The following is an 18,186-nucleotide window of genomic DNA, read 5'->3' as shown; positions in this document are numbered from 1 at the left end:
GCAGGACAGGGGTGAGGGGCCAGGGAAACCTCAGAGACCCTTGGGCCTTTGCTTCAGCAAGTCTCCTTCTCCAGGTCTCTCTTTGAGGACTGAGAGAGTATTTGGGTTCACAGACGTGAGCGCCAGGAGGAACCTCTTTTGAGTTTTCTCCTTCCCTTGTAGTGATTTTACTAGAAAACAGCCGTCCCTGTTTAGAAGGTAAGAGCCTCCTCGAAGGAAGGTGTATCATGGGGTTGTCACAGTTCAGATGCCAATGCCCCACCGCCCCCATTGTAAGGAAGCTCCTGCCACCTGCTCTGTGTTTGCAGGGCAGGAGAGAGCAGCATCCATGGCAGAGATTTGCTCCTGGCTGCCGGAGCAGAGCAGCAGGCTTAGCTGTCAGAACTTCCTGGAGCTATGAAAGGGGAGGGTCCCATGGCTCTGTAGCAGAATGCAGGGCAGGCGAGGTCACGGCAGGCATTATGGGGTACTGGAGGAGGCCAGTTATGGTTATATAATGAACGGCAGCATCTACACTGGCACTCTGTCCCTTTAAGTTTGCTGCAAAAAGCTCTAGGCCTCTCATCGAAGTGGTTTTATTTTATCACCAAAACACGGCAGTTTTGTCACCAGATGTGGCATTGCAGTGTGTACACCAGCCACGAGCTGCCGACCGAAGGTGGTCAGACACTGTGTTTTAACCAGATTCAAGCACCATGGCTTAGCTGTCTAAAGCACTTGCCTTGTAAGCAGGAGATCCTGGGTTCAGGTCACTAGGGGAGTGGCTTTTGGGGTACATGGTATTGGCTACTGTCAGAAGACAAGATTCAGAGCTAGATGGGCCTTCGGCCTAGCCCAGTGTGGTTTTTCCTATGGTTTAAATTATGCTCAGAGCCACTGATAATAGAGTTATGGAAAGTTTGGGAGATAAGAGCTGATAGGACAGTGGTCCAGTCCCCTCGCAGCTGACCCCCTCCCTCTGAGACAGGGGCAGGTCTGAGCTCTCGCACCAAATGCTCATTGTGATTGCCAGAATCTGTGGGCAGCTCAATTAATTTGCATTGAGGGTTGAGTCCTGCTTTGTGCCCGGTGTCTGAGAATGAAAATCCTAAACAGCCCTTTGAAACAACAAAAGCAGCAGGACGTGTTATTGTCCCTGCCCCAAAGCAGACAGACCAATGGAGAAATGCCACTGAGTCCACGGTAATACTCCACTGCCATTTTACCTTTTTTGCTTGCTAAACTCCCTCCCAACCTTGTGGGGTCCCAGACACCGGTATTGAGCCTGAGCTGAGATGTCTACACTGCAAATTTACCACACCACGGCCCAAGCCCCAGCAGCCGGAGCTGGCATGGGGCAGCCCTGGATGTTTCATTGCAGTGTGGACATAGCCTAGCATTATGTCTACACTGCCATTAGCACACCCAAGTCACTATTCTCAAACCCTGGGTCAGCTGTTTCAGGCTTGTGGGGCTTGTGCGACAGGGTAATAAAATTACAGTGTAGACACTGGGGCTTGAGCCCAGCCTCTGAGACTCCACAAGGGGTGAGGGTCTCCGAGCCTGGGCTCCAGTCTGAGCCCAAATGTCTACACTGCAGTTTTTAGCCTCACAACCTGAGCCCCAGGAGCCCAAATCAGATCATCCAGGCCAGCCAGGCCACAGGGATTTTATCTCAGTATAGCTGCACTCTCAGGGTACGTCTACATTGCAATGCAAGCCCAGGGTTAGCAGAAGTCATGTCAGCAGCCCCAACACATAAACCTAAACTATGAGGAAAAGACCCACCCACAAATAAGCTGGGCAGTGTCCTTCTCCCTAAGGTTCGTAAGTCCAGCAACCAAAAGTCATTTAACATGAGCCATCTCCTCTCTGCACCCCACTCACAGCTGTTGTCCTTAGTCAGTGCAAGCCCAGAGGTGCCTCTGTAGAGTTCATCTGCCATCCTGGGTGGAAAAGGGGGAAAATAAGAAGCCACCGTACTCACTATGTTGTCTAGGGACTCACTCACCCCTCCACAGCCACCCTGTCCTAAAGTTGGTCTAACACATAAATTTTAGCATAAGGATTCAGGCAACAGCCCACTTGGCTTTGGAACCAATGTCCCCTGCCTAGCAAGTGCTATTGAATTGAGGGTGAGTCCCTCCATCTGGGTCTGCCAAGCACAGTTCTGCTGCCCTCGATTCACACAACAAGGACAACAACCCTTTATTTCTCCTGTCCCAATAACAAGGAGACTGGGAATCCAACACCAGCCAAAAGTGATCATTTTGGCAAGCAACCCAACATATTCCCAACCTACTGTAAAATCCGCATGAAGACTCATACACGAAACCTTGCAAGAAAATCTTCCTGAGGGGGTCTGAAGCACCTGCTGCTGGGGGGAAGGAAGGAGCTGTGGGTTGAGATTGAGGGGCACTGGGAACAGGAGGGGGTTGTGGGTTGGGACAGAGGAGAAGGGTGAAGAGGAGCAGGCTCTGGTTGGGAGTGAGGAGCAGTGAGCATAGGAGGGACTGAGGGTTGGGACTGAGGGGCACTGGGCAAAGAGGGGACACAGCTTTAGGCTGAAGAGTATCCTCATTTGGGGATCCAGCAGAACAGGGGAAGGCAGCAGGTGATTCTAATTCCATAGGGATATTTTGTGTGTGTGCGTGCAGGGGAGGAACATGCTATATGCCCAGAGGCCTTTATTCCTCCAGCCTGCAAGGACAGAGGGGCTGTCAGGAAGTTGCCCCTTCAATCCCCCACACACAAAGGCCCTTCTTACAAAAGGCAAAATCCTGAAGAGAAAAAACATCAAAGAAGACTCCAGAAAGACAGATTTTTAAGATATAATGAGTAGTTTATTACCTGACCAGGGACTTGACCCCTCAGATTAAAAGTCTGATACTTTACCAACTGAGCTAGTCAGACTCACAAACAAATACAGCAAGTTGGTGCAGAGGAGAAACTAGTCAAGGAAACGAAAGCAGGAAACAAAAGGGGAAACCTGCTGCTCTCTCTGGCCTGGTCAACACTACGAGTTTATGTCACATTAACCCTGCATCCGTCTACACAAAGAAGCCCTTTATATTGATATAAAGGGCTCTTAATACCGGTATCTGTACTCCTCCTTGATGACGAGTAGTGCTGAAATCAGTATTGTCATGTCAGATCAGGGTTAGTGTGGCTGCAATTTGATGGCATTGGTCTCTGGGCGCTATCCCACAGTGCACCATTGTGACTGCTCTGGACAGCAATCTGAACTCGGATGCACTGGCCAGGTAGACAAGAAAAGCCCCGTGAACTTTTGAATTTCATTTCCTGTTTGCCCAGCGTGGAGCGCTGATCAGCACAGGTGACTATGCAGTCCCAGAATCAAAAAAGAGCTCCAGCATGGACTGTTCGGGAGATACTGAAGCTGATCTCTGTATGGGGAGATGAATCTCTTTTATCAGAACTCCGTTCCAAAAGACGAAATACCAAAACATTTGAAAAAATCTCCAAGGCTATGATGGACAGAGGCCACAATAGGGACTCAACGCAGTGCTGAAACTTAAGGAACTGAGACAAGCGTACCAGAAAGTCAAAGAATGAAATGGACGCTCATGGAGGGAGGGGCGACTGAGGATTGTAGCTATCCCACACTTCCCGCACTCCTCAAAAACCATTTGAATTCTTGGCTGAGTTCCCAAAGCCTGAAGGGTCAAAAACATTGTCGCGGGTTGTTCAGAGTATATGTCATTCCCCCGCCTCCTGCCCCCATGAAAGCAAAGGGAAAAAAATCCTCTCTCACCTTTTTTCAGTGTCACTGTATGTCTACTGGATGCTGCTGGCAGATGTGGTGCTGGAGCACTACACAGCAGCATCCCCTTCCCTTCCCTTGCGGACGGCAGACGGTACAGTAGGACAGGTATCCATCATCGTCGTCCCGTGAGTGCTCCTGACTGGCCTCGGTGAGGTCGGCCGGGGGTGCCTGGACAAAGATGGGAATGACTCCCAGGTTCATTCATAGCAGCTGGAGGCTGCGCTCCCCTCCCCCCTTTGATCCCTGCTTGCAGAAGCAATAAAGTCAGTGTTGTTTCAAATTCCTGCATTCTTTATTACTTCATCCCACAAATGGGAGGATAACTGCCATGGTAGCCCAGGAGGGGTAGGGGAGGAGGGAAGCAATGGGTAGGGTTGTTGCAGGGGCACCCACTAGAATGGCATGCAGTGCATCATTTCTGCGGGATCTCTAGGGCTCTGACCCGGAGCACCTGTTTGCCCCTCTGGTTCTTTAGTAGGCTTGCCTGATAATCTAGGCAGAACTGACTCTCCATTAGACAAAACTTAAAGAAGAGAATGACCTGGGGAGTCATTCCTATTTTTGTCCATAAGCCCGTGGCCGACCCCATCGAGGCCAGCCAGGAGCACCCATGACAGCAGCAGATGGTGCAGTATAACTGGTAACTGTCATTGTCAACTTGCAAAGCAGCAGACGGTACAGTAGGGCTGGTAACCATCTTTGCTAACTTGCAAAAAGCAAGGGGATGCTGCTGTGTAGCACTGCAGTACCACGTCTGTCAGCACTATAAAGAAGACATACGGTGACAGTTAAAAAAGGCTGAACGGGCTCCATGGTTGCTGTGCTATGGCGTCTGCCCGGGCAATCCAGGGAAAAGGGCGCAAAATGATTGTCTGCTGTTGTTTTCATGGAGGGAGGATTGAGTGATGACATTTACCCAGACTCACTCATGACACTATTTTTGCCCCATCAGGCACTGAGATCTCAACCCAGAATTCCAATGGGCAGGGGAGACTGCGGGAACTATGGGACAGTTACCCACAGTGCAACGCTCTGGAAATTGTATAAAGTCGAGGACACAGGCCCATACTAAGCACATTAATTCGGCGCTGTGCGTCCATGGACCAAGGCTAGCATCAATTTCCCTGGCCAGGCCCTTTGGAGGTTTGAGCTCTCCCTGTGGTCACCCCACTCAAGGAGCGTTCGTTCTAGGCAGTAAGCTGGCTAGACAGTAAAACTTCAGATGCTGCTCCCAATGCTACACTCAGTTTTTCCGAAAACTAGTATCTGTAAAATTAGTCTACTTTCTGGCCAGAAGAGACCATTACAGCATCTAATCTGACCCCCTGCATATCACAGGCCTCCTGCATGACACAATAGCTACTTCTGGGGGAAAGGCATCTAGTTTTCATTGAATGACTTCAGGGGATGGAGATTCCACCACTTTCCTTGGTAGCTTGTTCCTATGGTGAATCATCCTCGCTGTTGACTATTTGGGGCTTAGTTGTAATATGAATTTGTCTCTTTTCACCTTCCAATTATTGGGTCTTGTTATGTCTTTCTCTGCTCCATTCAAGAGCCCTTTAATACCCAATCTTTTCTCTCCATTAAGGCACTTCAACACTTCAGTGAAGTCACCTCTCAATCTTCTTTTGATAAGCTAAACAGATGGAGCTCTTTCAATAGCTCACTAGAAGGCATTTTTCTCCAGCCCTCAGAACATTTTGGTGGCTTTTTGCTGCCCCAGCTCCAATTTCACAGTATCTTTTTCAAATGAGGACACCAAAACTGGAGACAGTATTCCAATATCAGTCTCACTGATGCCGTGTCACCTCCTGTGATGTTATTGACATAATCTGTAACTTTAAAGATCACCATTGTGACCACTGTTCTATATTTGCAGCCAATATGATAGAAAGGTTGTTGTGAAAGGGGTCTATGGAGAGGTTCTGATTGGCTGATTATAATTATGCTATCTCTAGATGTGTATCATTTTTGTAGTTGACTTTATGAATATTGGCTCTATGCTGTCTGTACTCTAACTTGTGCTATGCTTCCGAGGAACACCCCAGCCAGACAAGTTGGTGTCAGTTCTGCCTAGCCTGCTTGATGGTCCATTAAGGACCATCAGCTCTACAATCAACCCATTGAGAGAAGGTAGATATGCCTTGTGGCTCAGCAAGGTATGCAGGGACCTGCCTATGGACAAAACTCAAAGGTTTTTCTATGCCACGTGCTGGATAGAGTGTCCTTGGGACAAAGAAAAGAAAGACCACATGGCAGGAGACTGTAAAAGGCTGATACCTCGTCTCCATCTTGTCTTCAGTCCTGCTTCATACCTCTGGAGGGACTTTGCTACAAACTGAAGCTCTGTACAAGGGACTGAATGACCCATCCCAGCTGTGGATGGACTCCAGAGACTTGATTTGAACCTGCAGTTAATTCCATCACTGCTACAAGCCTGAACCAAGGACTTTGCCACTGCTGTCAGCATCCTCCGTCATGCAGGGGTTGGAATTATCCGAGGGACAGACCAATAGGAGGAGTGGCCTTTCTGAACAACAAGGGGATCTGGGAAAAGGAAACCAGCATGTTTCTGCCTGGTTTTGAACCAGGGACCTTTTGCGTGTTAGGCAAATGTGATAACCACTACACTACAGAAACTCCACCTACTGAGTTGTTGCTCACTCTGGCACAGACCGATGGACAAATCTAGAGAATGTGGTGGTAGCCCCTCGATAGGTCAGCTGGCAGGGCAGAGGACTGGAGCCAGCACTCAGGAAGTCGTCCTTACCTCGCCCGTGTGACTCCAGCATGAGGAAGAGCTACTTTTTCTTCTCCTTGCTGACAAAGAGCAAGAGAAGAATGAAAGGTCAGGTGGGCCAACTCGGTGCAGAAGCCCATGCTGTCTTTTCCTGCTGCATAGCCTGAAATGAGGGACGCGTGGCAGTTAAAGGAACAGCTGCACTCTCAGAAAACATCCCGCCCGTGCATAAAGGAGGATAGAAGAGCCTGTTAGTCTAGCACGCTCCCAACTGAACCATTTCAGCAGCTGCTAGGTTTCTTTTTGTCCTATTACTTTTCTGTCTGGGATGTTGTTGTCAGCTGTGGCACAGAAAAAGGACGTCATTGCGAGCTGCCCATGAAGATAAGATTAACTTTTGCCTTCCTTGCTCGGCTTTACTTGCTTCTTCACCCTATTCCTGCCTTAGTTCCTGTGTTACCTGAAGGCAACGGGGGCCCAGCAGTACGAAGAGGAAGTTGGACGGCTAGACCCTTTTGGCAAAAGTTCTACCACCGCTTGCCACCCCACTCTCTTCTCCCAGCTTCACATATTGACCGCCAGGGACTTGGTGCCCAGCAGCGCAACGGAAGGCAGTGGACAGAGCCACCCTCGCCTTGAAGCCCTGGCTCATTAAACCATATCTTCAGTCGCTGATGGCCAATGAGAGACCAACAGCGCTTGCTATTTTAGCACTTGAAAATTCCATTGGTCAGTCACTGGATCTCTTTAATGCTGTTACATAACAAATGAAAATAGAATCTCAGTGTGACATTCTGTACCTTTGGGGGAGTGTGCTGTAACCCCCATACTCCTCATTTTCATATAATCATGATCTTATATGCAGAGCATGCCTTGTAAGGTATCAGGGGAAAGGATATGATCTGCTGAAAGTCATTTCTCTACCCATAGATGTTTACCATTCATGCATATGAAGTTATGAGAATTGTGCAGTGTGGTTATCACTGTGCTGTAAGGTGGGGGAGTCAGCCAAATATTAGCTCCCCAGTGACAACAGCAAGGAAAGTAACCAACACCCGGACAGGGTGTCAAACAACCCATCAACAGCCATTGTTCAGCAAGGGAGCTACAGTGCAATCACTTACCTGCAAGAGGACACCCCAGGGGAATTGCTCAGACTTGCTTGGAGAGACGCAGTGATGCTCACCTGACTCTGAAGGGGGAGCAAAGCCAAGAGGGAAGAAAGGACATGATAAAAGCAGAGACATTTGCCATGCTTTGTCTCTCTCGTCCACCTACATCTACAGACACCCCCACACCAAGCAACTGAAGCGCTGACGAAAGGGGAGAGCCTGGCTGAAAAGCCACCAGCCGGCCTGTGCTGAGAAGCATCTAAGTTTGTAAGGGCATTGAAAGGGTTAAGATCAGCTTAGAGTGCATTTTGCTTTTATTTCACAAAAACAACGAGGAGTCCGGTGACACCTTAAGAACTAACAGATTTATTTGGACACAAGCATTTGTGGGTAAAAAGCCCTCTTCTTCAGATGCATGGAGTGAAAATTACAGATAGAGGCATAAATATATATTGGAACATGATGTAAAGGGAGTTACCATACAAGGGGAGAACCAGTGTTGAAGGCTAATTCAGTCAGGGTGGATGTGGCTCTCTCCAAGTAATTGACAGGGAGGTGTCAATACCAAGAGAGGGAAAATTGCTTTTGTAGTGAGCCAGTCCCCCCAGTCCCTCTTCAAGCTCAAATTAATGGTGTTAAGTTTGCAGATCAGTTGTAACTCTGCAATTTCTCTTTGAAGTCTGTTTTTGAAGTTCTTTGAATGGCTTCTTTTAAATGGCTACTTTGAATGGCTACGTTTAATTGTGTTATTGAATATTAACATGTAAAAGTGTTATGGAAGTCCCATGTGGTCTAGTGGTTAGGATTCTTGGCTTTCACCCAAACAGCCTGGGTTCAATTCCTCACACAGGAACAATGCAGAGTTTCTCCTTGGAGGAGAGACAGGAAACAAAAAGAATGGGAAGGGATCCTGCCAGCAGCAGAGCTGAATAGAGTTAGGAGCAGTACTGGATTTGACATGGTACCATAGTGCTAGGCCCAAGTTCTGAAGGGACCTGTAATAGTAACTTCCTCCCCTTTGCAGAAAGGGAGCCTCAGAGCAGCCTGGACTCAGTAGGGGAGCTGAGACCCTATAGGGCCCTGGGAGCTGTAGTTCCTTGACCAGCTCCCTGCCTTGGAGCAGAGAAGGAACATTTCCCAACATTCCCTTGGCTGCTATCAACAGGAAAGGGAGGGGGGAAGCTGTGAGACTCCATGCGCTGCGGCTTGCTGTGGCTGGGGACCTGGCTGCTAGAAGGGGGTGCCACCTGTGAATAGGGAAGAGGTGTGACCAAGGAGTAGAAGGCTTTGGCCCAGGTAGCACCCTCAGAATACTTCCCCAGACAGGCTTAGCGATGCTGGTGTGACCTCCCCTGGCAGCCCCCAAAGATGGAACTGGGTGGACTAACTGGACAGGGCCCCTCTCTATCTGAAGCTGGGCAAGAGAGGTATGTGGATTCCACCAGAAGGTAAAATGGTAAGGAAGGAAGGGGAGGCTCTACTGGACCTGGACAGCTTCAGATACAGGACAGGAGGATTTCCACTTCTGAGCCATGAAAATAGAAATTGCCTTTTCCTTTCCAGATGTATCTAATATTCATAAAGGGAATCTAGCCCCTGCCTTCCAGATCTGAACACCTCAAAATCAGGAGTGCTCAAGCTCAATTTGGGCAGCTGTACCTTCATTTGTCCCAAATCAAATATGCTGATCCACTGTCATTTACTGTAGAAAAAGTAGGAGAAAATTGAGCAACAAACGTTGGGGTCTTCACAGTGCTAACGAGGACTGGAATTGCTATTTTCAACAGCCATTACACTTTTTTTTTTAGTTTTGTTTGTTTAAAAGGAAGACAGTGATAGTGCACTGGCAAATTCCCCATAGAAACAAAGAATGGAACAAAAGAATAATAAAGGCATCTCAACTTTCCTCATTTATGTAGGACAGTCTTATTAGATGGATCCAGACATCTTCCAATCACAGAAGCTGATAATTGTTCCACTTTACTGCAGTTCTGTAACTATGCAGGAACCTAGAGGAGGAAAGTGCCTAACTTCAGAGTCTGCAGCTGCCTAGGGCCAGTGCTGAGGATTTAGAGTCCCTAGTGCTGCCCTTGCAAGGTTCAAGCATGCTCAGCCTTGGCATTGCCTCCGCTCCTGCGGCTAGTAGCTGCAGCTGTCTAAGGCTGGCCTCTGACAGTTGCCCCATGGCTGTAGCTAGAGAAACTACAAGTGGCTCTATGACTCCTGGGGCCATTAAGCTAGAGCACCTAAAGACACTGGAGTTAACCTCAAGGAACAGAGGTCACCAGTAGGAAAGGAATGTCGGGGGAGCAAGGAAGGCGGGAGCAGGTCAGGCTTGCAGAGGGAGCTTCCAGCTGGTTGGGAGCATGTCCAAAGTAGAAAGGAAACAAGTATTGATAGAGGTGGTGGTGACCAGGTAGCAGACTAGCACGTAGATGGGAGCAGATGGAGAGACGCTGGTGTCTTCAGATTCCCAAGGGCTAAGTCCTCACTTTGGGGAAATGGTGTTTGCAGGTGGCTTGCTCACATGGCAGGATGGGGGCTGAGGGAGGGATCTGTCAGAACTGATCAGGTGTCTGCTGGCTTTAGGACTTTGAGCTGAGACTAGGACCACATGCAGTGACTGGTGACATGGGGGGGAACTGGAGACATGGCTAGAGAAGGTCTGAATGAGGAAAGAGATAAATCTGTGGGGAGTTTCCTTGGTCACTATGAAAGTTCTGCTCACTGTGGACACTGCTAAACCCACATGGGTGTACAGCTCAATAAGAAAACCCGCGGGCTGAGGGAGCTGTGTATGGCAATGCATATAGTCATGGAGAGGTGTGTGATCAAAATGAAAAATGTCTCTGAGGTTAAGTACCGGGTATACGAAGGCACCAATGGCACTGCCCCACCAGGCCCACATTCGGAGCCCACAGTGACTACACTGGGGCCCACAAATATGTTTGGTGCCAGGGCCAACAAAAGGTTAATCCAGCCCTGACTGCCTGAGCACTATTTCAGCCTCACATTTTTGGGTGGAACTCCCACAGTGAGAGCTGCAGAGCACTCCCCCGCAACACACACGCACACACTCGTCCTGGTGTTGGGAGGGGAACAGGAGAAAGGACAAAAAAAGAGATGAAGAGAAAGGAGGGAGGGACAGGTGGATGGAGGAAACGGTGAAACACAAAGGACAAACCCTAATGTCCCCATGATTCTAAGGGACAAAATCCCAGGTGCGGAATAAAATTCTGCCTCCTTAAGCTCATGTTTTCCATGCCTAGAATTCAACTCTCACCAGATGGATCAGACTGAACAGGTTTCACACCTCCAGGAGGCTCTTACCTTCTAAACAGGGACGGCTGTTTTCTAGTAAAATCACTACAAGGGAAGGAGAAAACTGGAAAGAGGTTTCTCCTGGCGCTCACGTCCGTGAACCCGAATACTCTCTCAGTCCTCAGACAGAGACCTGGAGAAGGAGACTTGCTGAAGCAAAGCCACAGGGGTCTCTGAGGTTTCCCTAGCCCCTGGCCCCTGACTGATGTCAGGATCTCTCTGTGAGGTCACCACCTGCTCACCAATAGTCTTTGACCAATAGTGTGAGGTCCTGCAAAAGGCATTTGTGATGTCACTGCCACACCCCGCCCTTGCTGTGCCAATGTCCTGCCCCTGGCCAGGCACTTTGGAGCTTTGAGCTACTCCCTGTGGATCACCTCACTCAAGGAGCTTTTCTATAGAGCATCCTCAGATGTCTAAGCACACGAGTGCCATGGCAATGAACTGACACACATGGCACCAAGATGAGATCATTAGTAGGCTAACCTATAGGAGAAGGACACCCCAGCATTAGTAGGGGAGAAATCCCTACTGAACATGCATTACACCTAGCAGCCCCTGCGTGGGGTCGGGCGGGGGCTGCGGAGGGGGGAGACCTGGGAAAGGGATGGATGGAAAATGTCTGTGCAGCCGGGACATGGCCGGGGGGCGAGGGGAGAAGAGCAGGTGACCCCTGAGGAGCGGGAGAAAAAGGGAGGGCTGAGATCCCCTCGGAATTACCACTGCCCCCTCCGTGGAGACCCCCCTCCTCTCCTGTCCTGCCCCCTTTCTCCCTAGAGAGCAACAAGCAACATCCAGGCTGACACCCCCTTCCCTCAAACCCCTGAGAAGTTCCCTGTTCCCCTCCCCCCATTGTGCCCCATTTTCTCTCCCCTTTGCCAATGGCCAGTTCAGATCTCAGGTTTGGGGTGTTTCCCCCCATTTTCACCTGCAGTGATTTGTCCTTGTGTAGGTGGGAAATGGTTCCCCCGAGTGATTTCTGAACTGGGCAGAGGCTGGGGGGGGCCTGAGACAGGGACACCTCTGGGCTGGGCTGGGGGGGCCACTCTCTGCTGGCAACAGGGCGTGGGAAGGGCCAGGAAGGGGAGGTGGAGCAAGTGTCCCCCATAGAGAGGGTCCAGCCCCAGGCTGCTACCAGTAGCACATTCCTATCCTGGCCGGTGGGGGGCTTTCTCCAGCTGGGACCTGCCCCGTAGGCAGCCCCAGGCTCTGACCGCACCAGCCCCGCCTGGAGCCCCCAGTGAGTGAGAGACCCCGGAGGGGGAGGGGGAGGGGGAGGGAGCACTGGGCCCTGACAGGAAAGTGACTCTCTCCCCTCAGATCTTGGTGTTTTCCTCTCATGTTATCAAATATGCAGTTTAGGACACAATTTATTTGCAAATCTCAAAGATTCAAATAAAATAACCTAAACATTTGCCCCACTTCTCTCTAGTTGTCTGTTTCTAATTGAATATGCCGTGAGATTTTCCTGTCTCTAATTATAAAATAATAAGAAAATCTCAGATTTACAACTTTTCTCAGATTATTGAACACAAAATGTTTGCAAATGTTGCCCATTTCCTCTTTTTCATTTATCAAGTATTCATGTGAAACACTCAGATTTTACCTCCTATCAACAACTGATATAAAATCCCTCTGATTTTCCACTTTCCTCTCTATAATTTGCAAAATGGATCCAAAATCTCTGATTTCCACCCTTTGTCTTTCATTTCTGAACACTGATCTGAAAGCTCAGGTTTTCCCTCTGTGTCATTATCAAATGTCAATTAACAATCCTCTCAAGTTTTGTGCTGTTCCTTATGTTTCTAAATCCCAAAAACTTCTTCCTTCGGGGGAACCTGTTGCCCTGAGTCGCTCTCCATTCTGGATGTTGCAGGGGATTACATTTCCCAGTGATTGTCTTTCCCCTCTCCTTTGAGGATCATTTGTTCCCTCTTTTAGCTCTGTTAGATATTTGCCAAAGAAAGAGACCAGCCTGATATTTAATACACATCAAAGCCAGAGGCCTCCCCCTGTTTGGGGATGAGTGGTTCGCAGCTGGTAGTGGGAGAGTTGGCTGGCCCCTTTTCTTTTCTCCAGCTGGCACAGGATGAGGGGTTCACTCTGAGTGCAGCATGTCTTAAGAAGAATCCCAAACCACAAGACAAATGGTCTCTGTGAAGGGTTGCTTCCCACAGTGCTAAGATGTAGCCACCTCTGGCAGGATCCATGGTGGCTACTATTTGCTAGTGACAGGCCACGGAAATTTCTTACCTATTTTGCCCCTCCATGCCAGGCCTGCACAACATACGGCCCACGGGCAACGTGCGGCCCGTGATGTCTCACTGTGCGTCCCGCAGCCGGGAATCAAAGGGCTCTGGGCTGCCCGTAGCCGCGGGGAATCCAAACCCCTTTAAAGTTCAGCCGCGGCCGGGATTCAAAAGGTTCTGAGCTGCCCGCAGCCGCAGGGAGCCCAGAGCTCTTTAAATCCCAGCCACCAGGGCCGGCTTTAGGCCAATTTAACCAATTCCCTTGAATCGGCCTCGCTCCTAAGAGGACCCTGCACCCAAGCCCCAGTACCAGCAAAAGCCAGTGCGCTGTACCAGGGTGGCCCAGTTTCCCCAGGGGGCAATTTAAAAGGCCTGGGGCTCCCAGCAGGGGCTGGAACCCCAGGCCCTTTAAATTGCCACCAGAGCCCTGCTGCTGGAGCCCTGGGGTATGGCTGCGGGGTCTGGGGGCTATTTAAAAAGTTCAGGACTCCCATTACTTCTACCTCCCCGGCCCTTTAAATAGCCACTGGAGCCCCGCCGCTTCCCCAGGGTTCCTGCGGCTATTTACAGAGCTTAGGCAGTGGAAGCAGGGGCGCCCCGGGCCCTTGAAATAGCCCCCAAGCCCCAGGCTGCTGCTGCTACCCTAGTGGGAGAGGGGGGAGGAGGAGGAGGAGGAGGAGGAGGAGAAGGAGGCACTCACCATAGAGGATGGGCTGTACCCCCTGTACCTGCACCCCCTGCCCTGCCTGCAGCCAGCCCGTCCCCAGCCAGCCCCTGCTGCACCCCCTGCCCGCACCAGCCCCGCACCTCCTGCCCTGCTTGCACCAGTTCCTGCCTGCAGCCTGCGCATCTCCAGCCAGCCCCACACCCCCTGCCTTGCCTTCAGCCCTGCACCAACCCCTGTCTCCAGCCAGCCCTGCACCCCCTTCCCTGTCTCCAGCCAGCCACTGCCACACTACCTGCCCTGACGGCACCAGCCCTGCACCCCCTGCCCTGTCTCCAGCCAACCCCGTACCCCCTGCCTTACCTTCAGCCCTGCACCAACCCGTCTCCAGCCAACCCCTGCCGCACCCCACTGCCTGAAGCCAGCCAGTCCCGCACTCCTTTGTCTCCAGCCCTGCCAACCCATGACGCACCCTCCCTGTGGCCCTGCCTGAAGCCAGCCAGCCCACCCCACACCTCTTGTCTCCAGCCTGCCCCACACCCCTTGCCCAGCCTGCAACCAGACCCTACCTCTCGCATCCTCCCCCTCCCCCACCTCCAGCCAGCCCCATGTTCACTGGTGCCCTGCAGTTCCGAGGGAAGTAACCCTGCACACCTGCTTCAATGAGATGGGCAGGGAGCAGCTGGGACCCACACATGTGCACCCTAGCACACCCTAAGGGAGTGGCAGAGCTCATTTCTAGTTCAGACCCATCTTTTTAAAAAAGAACTTTTAGGTAGGGTTAACATACATCTGTACTTTCCCGGACATGTCAGGCTTTTTGGTTCTTAAATCGCCATCTGGGAGGAAAATACGGACGTATGGTAATCCTACTAGTACAAAAAATACATACTGTGGCAGAACTTTTTATAGGGAGCCGGTTGTTAAGAACTGAAAGGCTTTTTTTTCCCCAATCATCCCTGCGGGGCCCCGCCAAAAATGTTCAAATTGGGCCCCGCACTTCCTAAAGCCGGCCTGCCAGCCACGGCCGGGATTCAAAGGGCTCTGGGCTGCTCGCAGAGATTCCCGGCTGCAGCTGAGGTTTAAAGGTCTCAGGGCTCCCCACCGCCACGGGCAGCCCAGAGCCCTTTGAATCCCGACAGCAGCTGAGATTTAAAGGGCTCAGGGATCCCTGTGGCTGCAGGCAGCACAGAGCCCTTTGAATCCTGGCGGCAGCTCCAGAGGATGGAGTGAGGCTGGGATTTCAAGGGCTCAGGCTCCCCTCAGCAGCAGGAGCTCTGGGACCTTTAAATCCCTGCCCCAGCCCTGAAAAGCTCCGGGTTCCCCCAGTCGTCAGAGCCCCAGGCCCTTTAATTTGACCCTGAGGGCTCCCAGCCACCTCTTTGGCTGGGATTCCCTGGTTGATTTAACATCAAGTAACACCTCCCCACCACCAACCTTCCTTTTTGACCCACAGCTGTTTTGGTGGGGCGGCGCTGGGGAAGGAGGGTTTGTTTCTGCAGGGCTGGGCGGGGTGTTTCCGCCAGGCTGGGAGGTCCTGAGTGGGGGGTGTTTCCGCAGGGCCGGGGGGTTTTGGTCCTCAGCTGTTTTCTTTGGAGTATTGTGGCCCTCGCTGTTTTACTCAAAGTACTGTACAGCAACTTTTCAGGGGGATTAAGGCAAAATGCCACATTTATTAGTAATACAGGTATCAATTAATACTCTATGATATGCACATGAGATATATATCACAGTCATGCATTCACGCACAAACACAGACATAAACACACTCCGTCTTGCTGTTGTTACCAACTAGTTGCTCCCCTTAACTGCACTGGCCAGATGAGTTAGATGGGGGAGGGGTGGAGCCGGGCTTCTACCGATCCAAATCGATGGTCTGATGGTGACAAGACGAGATCCGGGGTCCTTCTGCAAGACACCTCGCATTTATAGCAGCTTCCCTCTTATGCAAATCTAGACCAGATTCAAAATCTGGGTCTGCGTCCGTTGGTCTTTGTGATGCTTTTCTCTGGGTGTTGTCCCAATGCTGCTCAAAGAGGGTGTTTTCTAAAGAAGGTGCTTGCTTCTAATCCCTGAGGCCATCAATATGTCTGCTCTTCTTTATTGGGCCCACTTGACAAGTTGTATTGTCCTTTGCTCTGGCTCCCATTCCCTCTTCAACTGTTGTAGCTGTCTGGAGGTGGGTGTCTTCCAAGCCTCACTCATTCACACCTCATTCAGTCAATAGAGCAATTGATTACAGAGTGCGGGGGAAGATCTTATTCTACTTCTAGCAAAAAGGCACATGTTCTCTTTTACTTTAACTATACTATCCTTAGGGGCTATAACATTTGATACAAAGTTTTCTACCAATTTTCTATATAGGGATCTAATACAAAGTTGTATGAAAATAGAGAGGCACAATGCCAAATCATATGAATTACAAAATAACATCATGCCGGATGCAATGTCATAAAGATAAAGATACTTAATACAAAACAACACAATGCAACGTTATAAAGATTTATAGAGATAGTTAATACAGAGATTTCTCAACATCACCACTTTATGAGCTGTGCAGGCCTGCTGACGGCATTTGCGGGGCTTCTTGCTCGTGTGGATTCTCTGATTCTCAATAAGGTGAGAGCTGCGATTGAAGGCTTTCCCGCACTCACTGCATACATAGGACCCCTCCTGCGTGTGCATTCTCTGATGCCAAATAAGGTGTGAGCTGCGACTGAAAGTTTTCCCGCACTCAGTGCATTCATAGGATCTCTCCCCTGTGTGGATTCTCTGATGCCAAATAAGTTGCGAGCTGCGACTGAAAGTTTTCCCGCACTCCCTGCATTCACAGGGCCTCTCCCCTGTGTGGATTCTTTGATGTAGAGAAAGGCCTGATCTGTAAGTAAAGTTTTTCCCACACTCAGCACATGTATTTTATTTGCTTTTCCCTGCAGATTTCCTGCTGTATTCTGGTTTCCTTAAGGCCCTTCTGAGTTCCCTGACAGGAAATAAATTTATCCATTTTCTCCTCTGGCTGGTTTCCCTGCTCTTTTTCTGGTCTGTGCTGAACCTCACACGTCATTGCATCACCTGCTGTGATAGAGACAGAAACATCAAACAGAGATGGAAAGGGGAATGCCAAACCAAAACAAGTGCTGGAGAGAGGACAAATAAAAATCAGCAACTCAGCTCCCCCCAACAGGAGAGAGGAGGGGATCAATTCAGCCTTCACATCCCATCCAACTTCACAGGGGGAAGGGAGAAAGCTACTGCCCGGTGTCTGCTAGCATCTAGAGGAAGCCTTGAGCTATATTTACCCTGCGGATGCAACCCCTGCTATGGACAATAATGAACTGAGAGACTTCCCAAGAGCTTTGTAGGGCATCCTAGATGTTTCCTTCAGGCACTTACAGATTCTGAGTTGGTTTAATGTTTCCTCATCTGTGCGGGGAGATCTCAGGATCTCTCTTTCCTCTGAACCCTGGAGCTCTGGGACCCATGGCTCTTCCCCTTGTTCCAGCTGGGAGATCATATCACGTTGGAAAACCAGAAACTCCGCTCGGATGAAAGAAAACAAAGGAGTTCAGTTGATTTCATACAACTTGATCATCAAAAACATTCTGTTAATTTATCTTCAGTGATTAGTGTGACCTAGTGTGCCTGGGGCAGTCCTCACTGAAAATGCCAAGGTCAGAGCAGGCTGAAAAAGGGAGAGCAGATGCTCCCCATACTGGTGGATAACGCTGAAGTTAAACTCACTGACCAGTCACAAACTGTGCTTCTGATCCCACACACTGGTTAACGAGACTCTGAAAAAAGAAATCACACGGCCCCCTTTACTGCATGACAGTTCTCTGACTCCTAATCAGCAACTAGGTCCCTTACAGTGAGAGGTTATTTAAAAACTCTGCTCACTGTGATACAGCATGGCCAGAGGGCAGCAGGAGAGTGATCCTAATTGGTTCCAGGAAGTGGGTGGGTAGAAGGTTAGCCACATTACCCAGGTTTGGATCTCATCCAAAATACCATGCTGCCAGCCAATCCTTTAGCAGTTAAACTAAATGTTTAGAAGAAAGAACAAATGAAAGAATGAAGTTAAATTCCATCGTTCCAGACAATTCTTTAGCATCTAAACTAAATGTTTAAAAGAAAGAAAGACAGAAAGAATTTAAATGGAAAAGCAGTCAGATACATTCCAAAATGGATATATCAGGTTCTTAGCAGTATTGGTGAGTTGCTGGCTTGAAAGTCTGTCTGGAACGCATCCACAGCTTGGATGGGTCATTCAGTCCTTTGTTCCAGGGTTCAGTTTGTAGAGAAGTTGCTCCAGAGGTAGGAAGGGGGATTGA

At 49.9% G+C, this 18,186-nt stretch overlaps 1 non-coding gene across 1 annotated transcript; it reads right to left on the bottom strand.

Annotated features, from left to right (window-relative positions):
- Positions 1-6,336: 6,336 nt before the first annotated feature.
- TRNAV-AAC (transfer RNA valine (anticodon AAC)) lies at positions 6,337-6,409 on the bottom strand. The gene has a single exon. It is a non-coding gene; the product is annotated as a tRNA-Val (tRNA).
- Between the last annotated feature and the right edge of the window lie 11,777 nt (positions 6,410-18,186).

This window comes from Gopherus flavomarginatus, chromosome 6 (assembly GCF_025201925.1).
Source record: "Gopherus flavomarginatus isolate rGopFla2 chromosome 6, rGopFla2.mat.asm, whole genome shotgun sequence".
In the NCBI taxonomy this organism is placed as follows: Eukaryota; Metazoa; Chordata; order Testudines; family Testudinidae; genus Gopherus; species Gopherus flavomarginatus.
This window is presented reverse-complemented; position numbering and strand designations above follow the sequence as displayed.